This window comes from Anomalospiza imberbis, chromosome 2 (genome assembly GCF_031753505.1).
Source record: "Anomalospiza imberbis isolate Cuckoo-Finch-1a 21T00152 chromosome 2, ASM3175350v1, whole genome shotgun sequence".
NCBI lineage: Eukaryota > Metazoa > Chordata > Aves > Passeriformes > Viduidae > Anomalospiza > Anomalospiza imberbis.
Window position 1 is genome coordinate 37,262,573 of NC_089682.1, and position 12,888 is coordinate 37,275,460.

General features: G+C 36.2%; 1 long non-coding RNA gene across 1 annotated transcript; it reads right to left on the reverse strand.

Annotated features, from left to right (window-relative positions):
* Nucleotides 1–7,724: 7,724 nt before the first annotated feature.
* Nucleotides 7,725–12,662, reverse strand: LOC137466161 (uncharacterized). The gene is made up of 3 exons (XR_010995033.1): nt 12,461–12,662; nt 10,514–10,735; nt 7,725–8,759 (listed from the first exon to the last, which is right to left on the reverse strand). It is a non-coding gene; the product is annotated as an uncharacterized lncRNA (long non-coding RNA).
* Between the last annotated feature and the right edge of the window lie 226 nt (nt 12,663–12,888).

Below are 12,888 nucleotides of genomic sequence, written 5' to 3' on the forward strand. Positions count from 1 at the left end.
GTTTGCAAGTGGAAAAAAAATTCTAGATTTTTAAAATTCCTTCCAACCTGATCCCAATTTAAGGCACCTTCAGTATTCTGTGATGCTACAGGTGCTTTTCTTATTTTGATTCATCAATGCGTTAATAAGCTCTTCTTTCTTCTCTCCTTGATGAAGTTTTAGTCTGCTCATTTAAAACAGACTATTTTATTAATTTGTTTTCAGAGTTCTCAGCAGTGAATGGTGAAAAACTTATTTAATTCCTGCCCATGGCTGGGACATTAGAACTAGATGACTTTTAGTGTCCCTTTGAACATAAACCAATCTAGGATTCTATGGTTCATGCCAGCTGAAGTGTTAGATGCTGTTGGCTGTTTCCCATCAAAGACTGGGGTACTCACTACAAGAATGAGGACTTTTTTTTCAGGAATATTTGATCTGTGCTCTATAGAATGAGTTTTATAACAGCACTTCTCATGAAGATTGTTTACCTTTGTTCCTGAGATGAAAGAGAATTTGGGGAGGTAAACTAAGCAAAATATTTTAGTGAAACAGATTAAATCCACTACTGTTCCCTTTTGTGGGCCTAGAATATTTTTCTGTTTTGTTCCATTCTCTGATATATGCTACCATTTATCTGTTTTATTTTCTTCTGAGATATCCTTTACAGAGATGGAGTACTAACCTATACTTCCTATTTTTATAGCTCTTTGAATTCTAGAAGTGTTCTGTAGTATCATTTTTTCAGAATTCTTCTGTTTAACTGATAGAATCTTTCCCTGATGATTATTAGAAAAGTATTCTAGTTTCCCAATTAGAGTTGTTATAGTAATATTTTGGCATGGTCAAAAACTTAAAATACACTGGTGTTTGGCTTCAAAATATCTACTGGAATTACATCCTGATACCTCAATTTTGCAATGCAGCTTATAATAGAATTCAAAAATAATATAATGCTTGGGTGGGTTTTTGGTTTGTTTATTATTTGTTTGGTTGGTTTTTTCTTTGTTTTGTTTTGGGGTTTTTTTGGGGGGCGTTTGTTTTGATTTTTGGGGTTTTTTTTAAGTTTGAAGAGCCAGATGCAAAGAGCAGTGGAGGGAGTACTTTGAAGAATAAGAGCAGGATCTCTTATGGCAGCTTTCTTGTATGGTACTATTTGTTGCTGCAGAAATGAGGTAAGAAGACAGCTGTTTATGCAAATAAAATGTCTCACAAATCCACATGAGAAGGTGCGCACAACACTTATAAGAAAGGAATGTTCCCTCATGCTCATATGGCGTATGTTTCCTGAATAAATCCCACACCAGCCTAAATTTCTGTCTGCCAGCTTGTGTTAATGAATATGGAACTTGCTGAAGAGCCAAAGCATAATAAAAATAAAGAGCATAAACATTGCTTTTATTTTGGAATAGATGCATGACTAATCCAAATTAGACATACAGCACTGTCCATTTCAAAGGGCAGGCTCTCTGGCTGGCTGTGCTTGTTCACTTAAAAATAACAAATACGCTGAAAAGAGAAAAGGATAGAATTAGATTATAAATATTGAGGGGAAAAAACCCTACTACAGAAGTGCAGTGTATGTTGTTTTGATGTCCAACTGAATTTTTTTTTCCTCCTGGCAGAAAAATTATGGCATATGGCATCAGGAATTTGGTGAGTTTTTTTTTTTTGTGTGTGTTTTTTTTTTTTTTTTTTTTTTTTTTTTTTTTTTTTTTTTTCCCACAAGAACTGGTCATAATGTCTAACCATTTCATTTCTGAGGGGTACAGCACAGCTGTTTCTGTCTACTTAACTTCAAGTACTGTTACATATAAATGATTAAATCGCAAGTTGAATTTCTTCCAACTGGCTTCCATATAAACATCTCTGTGAGAAAAAGGCCAAAATGATTGCACACCTTATGATGTTAGAGCATATGTAATTTTTCAGCATTTCCATGTTTGCACTACTTGTTGTGCCTATGAAGTTCCCTGATTTATGAAAGTCAGACTAATTTGTTGGACTTGGGCATGTCTTCTGTATCTTTATAGTTTTGTTTGAACTACTACATTTTACCATGCTGGCTTCCAGATGTGAAGGAAATAGAAGAGGAGCTGTTGCTCCTCTGACTTTGAGTGAATCCTGATTTTCATTTGCTTGTGGAAATCACAGGGCTGATTATCACCTCTTGGTTGCTGAAATCTGTTTGTAGCATGGATAGTTATTTTATGGTGCTTTGGTAGTGTCTGTCTTCTTTATTTTACAGAACAGCTAAGGAATCTGATGATATTTTATCATTTTATGTTAACCTGTTGGCAAGCCGAACTGTATGGCAAATAGGACTGCAATCTAGAAGTAAAAATTTATTTGTAAAATTTCATCATGATTTTATATTATTGAATATATGGAGTTGGCCAGTAGTATCTCTTGTAGCAGAATTTCTTACAGGTAGGAATATAGAAAAGGATGTTACTAATCTTACATAGTATTGAAACTTTCTATAACTTGCCTTTAGTTTTTCCCAGTTTTGTAACAGTGGCTAAAAAAAAAGCAAAACATATCCATCTTGACAGACAAGTACACATATAGGAGAAAAAATAGCTTTGAGCTCCAAGTGCAAGTCTTTCTTTGTACACTCAAATATGTGTTATTTCATTGCTTAGGAAAGCAAACTAATCCCTGCTAGAAATTCTATTATGTGGAACTGCATTGCTACCGATACAAGTCAACAGCAATTTTGTAACTGTGGAAACCAATCATATTTATTTCTGTCACCTACAGTATGTTCCAATTGACTGATGATAGTAGTGCTCGGTCCTTTGCGAGGACTAGCTGCTGTAATAAAGGTGAAAGATAAACCTCTGAAACCTATTGGCAAAATATTTGTAACAAGAAGATGATAAAACTCAAGAATTTGGGTTTCATTCCAACTTGCTTTGGGATTGTGCTCTTGTGACCCACACTCTACACCCTCCTTCCAGGTGACTGTCTCAAAAGATGTGGTGGTGATTATTCCTTTTTCACTGCAGTGAAATGAGGGGAAAAGCACTTGTGAAGAATAGCAGAGTTGGCTTTCTTGTTAAGTTCCAGTGCAGGTGTTGCAGAAGTGACAGCATCAGTCTCTTTTAATTTGAGAAGTAGTCCTACTGGGATCCTACAGATCTGGGATAGAATAGATACAAAATTTGACAGGATTTAAAGTGACTTGCATTTTTTTCTGCTAAGTTCAGTAAATGTCATCTCCTTAGCATGTGAAAATGGAATTTTTTTTCAGTCTTCATTTCATCAACTGTGATGAACAAATCTATGCTGAATTTAGAAAGTGATCCAATCTCAATATTAAAGAAAATTATGCTAAAACACTTCCAAGCTTATTACAACTTGAAAATGAATTTTAAAAATCCAGAATTTTAATGTCATTACTTTTGGAAGGTATAATAACTTTAACCCACAAAGATAATGGCTAAATAAAAAAAATAAACAACAAAACAACAAAAAACTCCCACAAAAACAACCCCAATAACCCTGCGGCTTTCATTTCTGTTGCTAACTTATTGGTGAAATGGCACCCTCATGAAATAAATCAATCCCCTCTGACAGCTGCCAAACTTCTATCCATGATTTGCTGTTAAAGATACTACTTTTAGGAGACTTTCTGGTCCCCTGCTCCTAGAAGGCCTTTTAAATACAGCTTCAGGAAATCTTTCATTGTACAGAATACATAAGACAGTGACTAAGAAGGATGTATGTGGTAGGACTTGCAACCTGGAGGAGAGGAAGATTTATTAGATTACAGTTGCTGCTAATTTCTGTTTCAGAAGAAAGTCTAATTAAAAAAAAAAAACAAACAAAAAAACCCATCAAAACAACAAAACCAACCAAAAAGCCTGACTTTCTTATATAAAAGAAGCTTATGAAAAGTCTACACCAGTTATTAGCTAAGGATAATCAAAGATTAGTGTTGCCAGGGGTTTGTATTTCTTCCTTTCTCCCACTTTGAGATCAAAACTTGTTACTCCTTTACTTGGGAAAATGATTATCGGCTGCTGCTTCTCTATAAGGACAACAAAGTTTAGCACTGTCAGGAAAATCACAAAGTGTTTGTTAACTGATGAAAAGGTTCCCCTCCCCCCACCTCAAAGGACACTCCTTTGACATCCAAGCAGTAGCAAAATATTCATTCAGAAACCAAATTCATTTGGCACCAGAGGTTTACCCTGGCATAAGAACCTTGACAAAGAATCCCAAAGAACTAGAGTTTATGAACACCTCACATCAGATGGTGACTTATACAGCTTGAACCAGGGTCTAGGGAGGGGTGTTTTGTTGGGCTTTCTTCAGTTATGAATAACTTCACGGCAATATTGACCAACAGGCATTTTTTCCCCTTTTTTCTCTAAACCCATCTGGTAGCAGTGCATATATTTCAGTTCCCTCAGTAATGCTGCTAAGGACTTGTGTACACTGTCCTCAGAATCATGGATTAGTAGTGAGATTCAATCAAGTCCTCATATTAATGATTTTCTTCTCTGGAACAGCTGCTGCCACCCATGGAAACCCTATGGATATTTTTCCCCGAATTTTTTGTGTAAAGCATCCTGCCTTCTCTTGGAAAAGGAAAAAAAAAAAAAAAAAGACACAGATGGCACGGTGACCACTGATATATTAAGACCTGCCTTGTACTTGTGACTCTCTAAATCCCTAAGTGTGGACTGTAACTCACTAAATAAACACCTACAATGGGAGAAGGCTCAGTGGAGAGAGACAGGGTGATGTGCCCACTAAACTCAGGGAATAAGGTTAAGAAGCTGAGTATCCCAACAGCAAGAAGATCAGAGGGTGGCCTTTGTTTTAGATAAACAGCTATCAACATCTGAATGGATCACCTAGTGATGCAAATGTCTGGCTGAATCAGCCAGACCGGCAAGGGGGCTGTAAACACTTCCTTGTCTAACACGGAATATGAAAACTGGATAACTATTAGAGCAGAAGGTTTGAACTGGCTTCACCCATATATTCCTTCCTGGAGACTGGGGATAGTAAAAGTTACATCTTTCACACATGGAGTATCTGAAAGGTGTTGATGGGCTCTTGCAGTAGTAAAGGTGGATAATTGTTGGAGACTGAAGTGTTTCAGTAGACAAGGTCCTTGAATTAACAGAGGCATTGTCAATTGAATCCCTCTTATGCCAAGTGTTTTGTCACCTGGAATTATAAAGTGCCTCAGCAACTTCTCAGCATTATGGAGAGAGGTTTTTGCTGGCTTGGAAGTGACTGTAAACACCTGGTTTGTCACCTGGTTCTGCACAGTGGCAGCTCTTCAGTGTGTTGTGATGGAAGGCAGGAAGCATTCCAGTCACTCAGTGAGACGTTAACTTTAGCATTGGAGAGTGCAATGTAGAGGTTAGTTATTTAGATGACACAATATATAAACTTTGTTGGGGGACTCAATTTATGCTGCTGCCTGGCAATGTAGCAAACCTCTCTCCTAAGAGTCACCATGAGGTGTCTTGGCCATGCTGACATTCTGTGTGTAATCATCTTCTTGACACCTCTACTGAATAACAAAATTCTTCTGAAAATAATAAAATAAATAGATGAGAGGAACTGTGGTGGGTTTTTTTTTTCTTTTTTTTTTTTCTTTTTTTTTTTTTTGAAAGAAGGATCTTTCCAAAGAAACAGCTCTCTCTAGCTTCAACCTATCAAATGGCTCAATTCAGACATAGATAACAAAGATGCTGAGCTATGTGTATGCTGTTCTTGAAGAGGTATATAAGGAAAAAGTGCGGCAAGCTTTGTCTTTTTAATATAGAGGTCCTGAGAAATAGAATACTTTGAACCATTAAGAAGAGAATTTAGCAGTTAAACACCTGAGTATAGGTTACTAGATATTAGAACACTTACTTATGGTTATCCAGGTGTATTCAATAATGAATCCATATCCAAAAGGAGGATATTTGAACCTGTGTTGGATACTGTGCTCTCAGATTATTTGATTGACTGGTCAGACCTAATTTCTAACACACCAGAGCTGATCTATTGATTTCTATTCCAATACCTATTTTCTTGAATAGCTTGCAACACTGTCCAGGAGTGGCACATATGTAGTGATTTAGGCATTGTATTGCAACTCTTTGCAGACTTTTGTAAGGACATTCATGTAATAGACTGAACTAGACAGGTGCTGCTTTGACCAATTAGAATCTCTGATTTTCTACAACAGCTGTGGCAGATATTTCATTCACCTCTCTCCCCCTTATTATATTTACTTGGTAGTTAGGGAAGGATTTGTCCTTGGAATACTGGCTAGTGATGCATTTTTATCTCAGAAGAAGTCCTTTAATGAGAATAAGCTTTTAACAGAAAATCATTACTTAAACAATTTTGGAGCCTTTTGCTATCTTTAGGAACTGAAATCGATATGTCAGGACATAGATACTGAAATTAAGTGCAAACTTGAGTATCATATTCGTTTCCAGACTAACACTTCAGAGCCATTTAGCTAACAAACTATTTTAACTAAGTGTTTTTCATTGATATTTTCATAATATGTTTTCCATGTATTTTCATTACATTTCTATATTGCCTTCACTCATTCACTCATGTATTTTGAAAACATATAGCAAGATTAAATTGAAATGCTGCTTGCCAGAAAAAAAAAAAGACCTTAAACAAGGTCTTTTTCTTAAATCTTTTATGGGCAAGAATAGAAGAAGCATAAAATAAGCACATCATAAGAACTAAGCATGTCATATGGGCTACTGTGATGACTCAAAAGTCTAATTCACTTGTATATTCTATGTTAGGCAGATATTTTACAAAGAACTTAGTTCTTAGCTTTTATATGACATCTTAAAGGTGACTTTGTCCTCTGTTTGTCACATCTTTGCACAATGTAGCTGTGAAGAGAAATTTTTCAGTTCTCTCTTAAATAGGTACAGATTTCCTTGTTCTGTGTTTTTAGCATGTAGTGCTCTCACATTATTAAAAAGTGATATATTAATGATTATAAACCACAACGAACAAATTCCAAGACTCCATCCTGCTCAATGAAATCATGTCCTGATTTTTTCCTTCTCATCACTTAAGGCAACTTGAAATGGTTCCAATGTGGACGACCTCCAACAAAGTGGTTCTCAAAAGTCAGGAAGGTGAGGCTGAGGCAGACAAAGCTAATGGATGGACATACCCAGCAAATTTAGACTCAGGAGGTCAAATAACTTAATAGATACATGGTTTTGTTTTATTTTTCCAGAAAAAAAAGATAAAACAATCTTAGACTTTAGTGTACTATTTCAGAGATAGCATTGCTCTATATTTTATTACTTTATTTTTTCCCCAAAATGCTATTCATGTTGTAACTTCTTAAACTGCAACTCTAAAGGAGATTATTTGTTGTGCCTAGATTGTTTTTGGCGTCAATTTTAGTAAGTTGGTCATAGATTAGGTGAAAATTGCATTTTTAGTATGTGATTTTTTTGATAACTGAACAAAAAGTAGTTCTGTATTTCCTGAAAGTAATAATGAAAATTTTGACCAATAATATTTTACTCAGACACAAAATGAGAACCCCCTGTTTTAATTATTTTTTACTATTATTTATAAAATGGAATTTTAATTTTAGTGGGACAAAGTAGATGTCGAATAACTTATTTAAATTTAATATTTGCAAATTCATAGACTATATGCCTGCCACAATGCTGGCTTTTGGTTGGGTTTTTTGGGGTTTTTTTCAGGCAAAAATCCTGGAAGAATGTTTAGGTTCTTTACAGAGAATTAGTTTTAGTAGGAGCTAAAAAATAAAATCTTCAAAATAATGATGAGGCATTTTTTATTTTATTTTAATATATCCATCTTACACTTGTGTTTGTTAATTCTGTGTTGGGACTTTTAAAAAATTGTATTTAACCCAGCTGATACTTCAATGTTAGCCTATATCTCATATGGCTGGTGTTTGCATTTCATAAATGCTTATTCCAGGACACAGTTTAGTGCCTTGGCTGTTATTTTTATTGTAAATAACTTCAGTCAATTATCCACGGAACAACTCAAGTAAATGCAGGAACGAGCATTTAAGTTCATGAATAATCTTGTTCTTCAAGTGAGTACATGTTTAATATTTCAGAACACTGTTATAACATTTGTTACAAGCAATTCAAGCCAGGTTATGAAATCTGCTCCTTATAAGCACTTCATGCTAGAGAACTAATTTTAGAGGATGTCCTCTCTTGCAAAACGCTCTGAGCATCTTTCCCAGTGTTTACTTTGCACCCAGCTGCTAATGGCAGCATTCCGGTGGATGTTTGAGCTGCCCTTTCTCTGCTCCATTGCCACTGTGAATGGACCGGACTGGCTTCTAAATTCTCAGAGATAATGAGGTTATAATTGCACTACAATTGTGCTTTCAAGGACGACTCAGAGCTCCTTGCAGTTACCCATCTAACCTGCCCAGAGGCTGATGGAAGTGCCCCTGGGGCACTGCAGTGTGGTGTGCCTGCCCAAGCATGCCTGGAAAGCTCCCCAAGAGACTGTGGCACTAGGCTCTCCCGAGCTCACTGATGCATGCCTGCTCTTGCCTTTCCAGCCATCTCTCTTCAGATGGAGGAAATGTCACCTGGTGCTAGCAGAAGTAGGAACTTTCACCTCTAATGTTTATGGTTTTTTTTGCATGTGGGTTGCACTTCTGTCACTTCCAGAGTTGAAAATCTGCCTTTCCCTTGTGCTTGCTAGCAGAACATCACATGTGATGCTTCTCACCACAAGACTGGTGCTCCTGGTTTGTTTCTTCAGGTTTATTTCTGTTAGGTTATAGATATGTTCTGCTTGGTCTGGTTAAGCTATGTCATAGCCTCCACCTACCTCCCTGCCCCAGAGCTTGTCTGATCAGCTGTGCATCACAGCTGGAGGTATTTAAAATGCCTACCTGAAAGGACTTGGAAACCTTATGTAACTCTGTGATTATGTGCAAGCATACATGGCTGTCATTTAAACCTCTTGGGCAAACAAAAGGGAGATGGAGAAGTCTAAAATGCAGTTCTATGTTTAGTTGATTAATTGTATCTTAATTATAACAGCACCTTAGGAAAAAAAACATCCAGAATTTAATCTGTATATTTTGAAAGCTGAATTTTTTTTTTTTTCTTAAGTTGATGATCAGGAAACTAAAACACGTAATGTAGAAATCAGTTATTCACAGTTCACACTGAGCAAAATTTAGCTAGGTATTATAACTCTAGCTGACTGAATGTTAAGGAGCCTGGTAATAGCACCAAGACAAGCCTCAAGCTGATGGGAAAATGATTTTTTTTTCCCCTTAGGAAAAGTTAATCTTGGTACATTTATGACATTAGAACTTTTGGTTTAGTCCTATCTGCCTGCATGGATTTGATGTTCCATGGGCTTAGTACAGCACATTGGAATATACTAGTTGATGGGATTTCTAAAGCCTTCAGAAACTTAGCTGATTTAATGGTAAGGATCCTCCAGTTTGTCTTTGCACTGTCATATCACACACAAGCCACTGGAAGAGCCCTTCACTTTGTTTAGATAGTGATGTTTTCAGTGAGCATGAGATTTTCATAAGGTATGACGGTGCAAAAAATTTTTTATTACAAATCTTATTTGCCACAAGCACAACTTCTTTTCTAGTAATGTATTTACAGCAAATATCTTTAATTAAATAATTAATTTGTAATTAATCTTATTGCAAAACAAAATAGAGACAAAATTTGAGAAAGCATCTGCATTTTAAATTCAAGACAGTTACCCTTAATTGTGAAAGGCACTAGCCTAGATTTAGGTCTATTGTGTACAGATTGAATGCCTTTTTGTCTTTATAGCTTGCAGTAAATTCTAATAGAGTTACTAACATATATTTCCCCAGAAGGATACTCAGTGTAAGTAATAATGTCTCATTTTCTTCTGGACATGTTGTATACTTAAATGCGTGATTCATAAATAGCCTATAAAAATGAGATACATTTATTAATGTCTAAGTAATCATAGAAAGAATTGCTATATTGCATCAAATTAAAAATATAGCATCAATGTTTCCACTGAGTTGCCAATTTTCTTTTCCTTCCCAGAAAGAACAAATCATTCCTTCAAATATAACTCTCCTGCCAGTTATTAATGCAAGCAATATTAGCTATTTTCAAATCTAAAACTCTGACTTGAGCCTCTTCCAGAGCTCTGCTGCCTTTTCCAGATTTTTTAGAACTTTTTCTCTTTTTTCTTGTTTTACCTTTTATTTTTTACACAAAACTAAGTTAAGCCTGTTATTCCACTTTAGTAAGTACCTTTTATCCTAACAGAAATACACTGCACCCTTTCCTCTTGTGAATCAGAATTCATTATTATTACTACTGTTCCTTTTTTTTTACTTTAGGTAAAGCATAACGTGTTCAGAATTGCCATGCAAGCACACCAGGTTGGGTGGGTACAGATAGGGAAGTGTACAATTTGCAGACAAACTAATGAGTCAAATGATTATGGTCATGAAATTGCAAGTGGGGAAGGGGGCATCATGCCCTGTCTGTATGCAGATAAATACCTTTATGTATTGCTCTGATGTTGAGATGCTTGATCCAGTGATCTATTTTCTCTTTTATTGCTTCTGGGCTGGTGGAATGAGGGATTTGAAGCCTGTGTGATGCTGCCCATCCAGCAGACTCTCTTGTGATGATGTTCATGCAGCCAAATTTCTCTGTCAGGTGTCTGTCCGGCTTTTGGCCCACTACACTGTAGGTCTCAAGCTGGGTGTTGATGGATATTGCTTTCATTGAAATTAAAAGATTGTAGGAAAAGAAAAAGGCCCATTATATTGATTTTTCCTTTTCAAACATTTTTATATTATCAAAGTAACTTTCAGATTTAAATTTCAAAGTTTTGGTGTATTAAAATAACATAAAATATGAATTGAAATAAAATGTTTTCCTTTATTAAGTCAAAAACATTTTATTGATCAAAAACATATTTTTGTTTTGGAGAATATTGATTTAATATTATGCTGAAATTCAGTGTTTGATAAGGATTGGAAATCTCTCTGTACTTTTGATAGAATTAACCAGGAAAAAGACATGGCAGCTCTCACTGACTCCTAAAACAACAGCAATCAATCTGAACAGTCAGGTTTATAACCCTTCCTCTATTCCATACATGTACCTTGCTCCAACTTCCATTTCTAAAACCCTTTTTTTCTGTGTGCTCTTGCTCCTTTTCCTAGAAAATTAGGACTGTTCTCACCAAGAAAGGGTGAAGAGTTTGCTTATAAGGGGACAAGGGTATCAGTGTACAGTACACATAAGTATATCTGTAAATTTACAACATACTGATAATTCCATGCTAATTTTCCATGTGGAAACTCTTTTTACTTAATGTAATTTTGACTGGCCACAGCTTTCAGTTGCCTAGTGCTATGCTGAAATTCAAACTCTACACTGTCCTTTGATATTTTTCCCCAGGCCCACAAGACCTTAAATCATTCACCAGAGGAGAGAAGTCACTAGAAAGTAAGAGGTTGCTATCCTGCAGTCCCCAAGAGGTCAAAAACATAAACACCTTGGTAGATATAATCTATGGGATTTAACTCTCTGAAGGTATATTAATATGCATTTAAAAGGCATATAGATTTGCAGGAAAACACCACTTTGGCTGTGTTTAGCTCCAGGAATCTTTAGTGAGGTTATTTACTCAATGGCTAAATGTCTTTTTCATGTATCTAATGAATATAATGAGCATTTTGTGATATGCAATTAACTCTGCAGTTGCCTGAACATCTGGGGACAAATCTTTTTTCAGCTCTGTGTATATGTGCATGTTTCTGTGTGTACAAACAATGAGGGATGTTGTGCTTGTTAAACACTATTTTTAGGTAGTTTCTATTTATTGGTGCAGTACTTGTGCTTACCAAAGTTTTGACTGCAGTCAGGAGTTTTATAATGTTTAAGGAAAAGTATATGGGCACTTGTCAGTAGACATGGTCTTTGAGAAGAGAGCTTTGAGGCAGGCCAGCTAGACTTATCCCCATTGCCACAAAAGATGGACACACTGTAAATCTTCATTTTTCTTTTTTGTGAAAAACTAATTCTTAAGATATAGCTTTTAATCATCGTATGTGGGCATTGATTTCATATATTTATTTTTGTGTGCATATCTTGGAAATAGTTACTTGATGTACAGAGAAATTTTGGATACCACACGCTTAAGAATGCAAGGTTTTCTCTCACTGTCATGCAGTCAAATTATTTTTATATAACATCAGGAATCCTGCGTTAAGCATCATTGCTTCACTTTGAGGATGCTTGGAAAACAGATCCTTTTTAGTTTTTCTTTCTGGCTTTCTCATCCTAAGGAAATGTGAGGCCCACACTCGTGGTAATCGGTAGGAGCATTTGTTGTCCTTGCTGACCTTGGATCTCCAACAACCCCTTAAGAAGCCTCCTATGCAAGCCTATGAACACAAAATCAATAGGATGAACATTTCAAACAAACAGCTTACCTTTATTTTTGATCCAACCATCCATTGCTGGGGTGCATTATGCTGCAGCTCGTGGCGAGACGGGCGCTGTGGGAGCTGTGGGCAGAGCAGGTCTGACTGCTGCCCTGATTAGATCACCGACAGAGCAGCAGTGATTTAAACAAAATTGGCTGGGCAATGGCTGCTGAGGCAATCATTTTTTTAAAGGCCATAGAAGCATGGTCAAGTGGTCAGAGCATGAGCGTGAAAACCAAGTGTTTTGGATTCTGTTCCTGCTTATAGATACGTCTAATTGGTCACCTCCATCAACTAAATTTTCCTCATCTGAAAAATGGAGATAAATCACTTATTTCTGACGACCCTAAGGTGGCAAAGTGCTATTTAGAGCAAACTTTGGTTGGATTTTTTTGTTTGCCAGAATGGGTAATTTCTCTGGTATCTCCCAGATG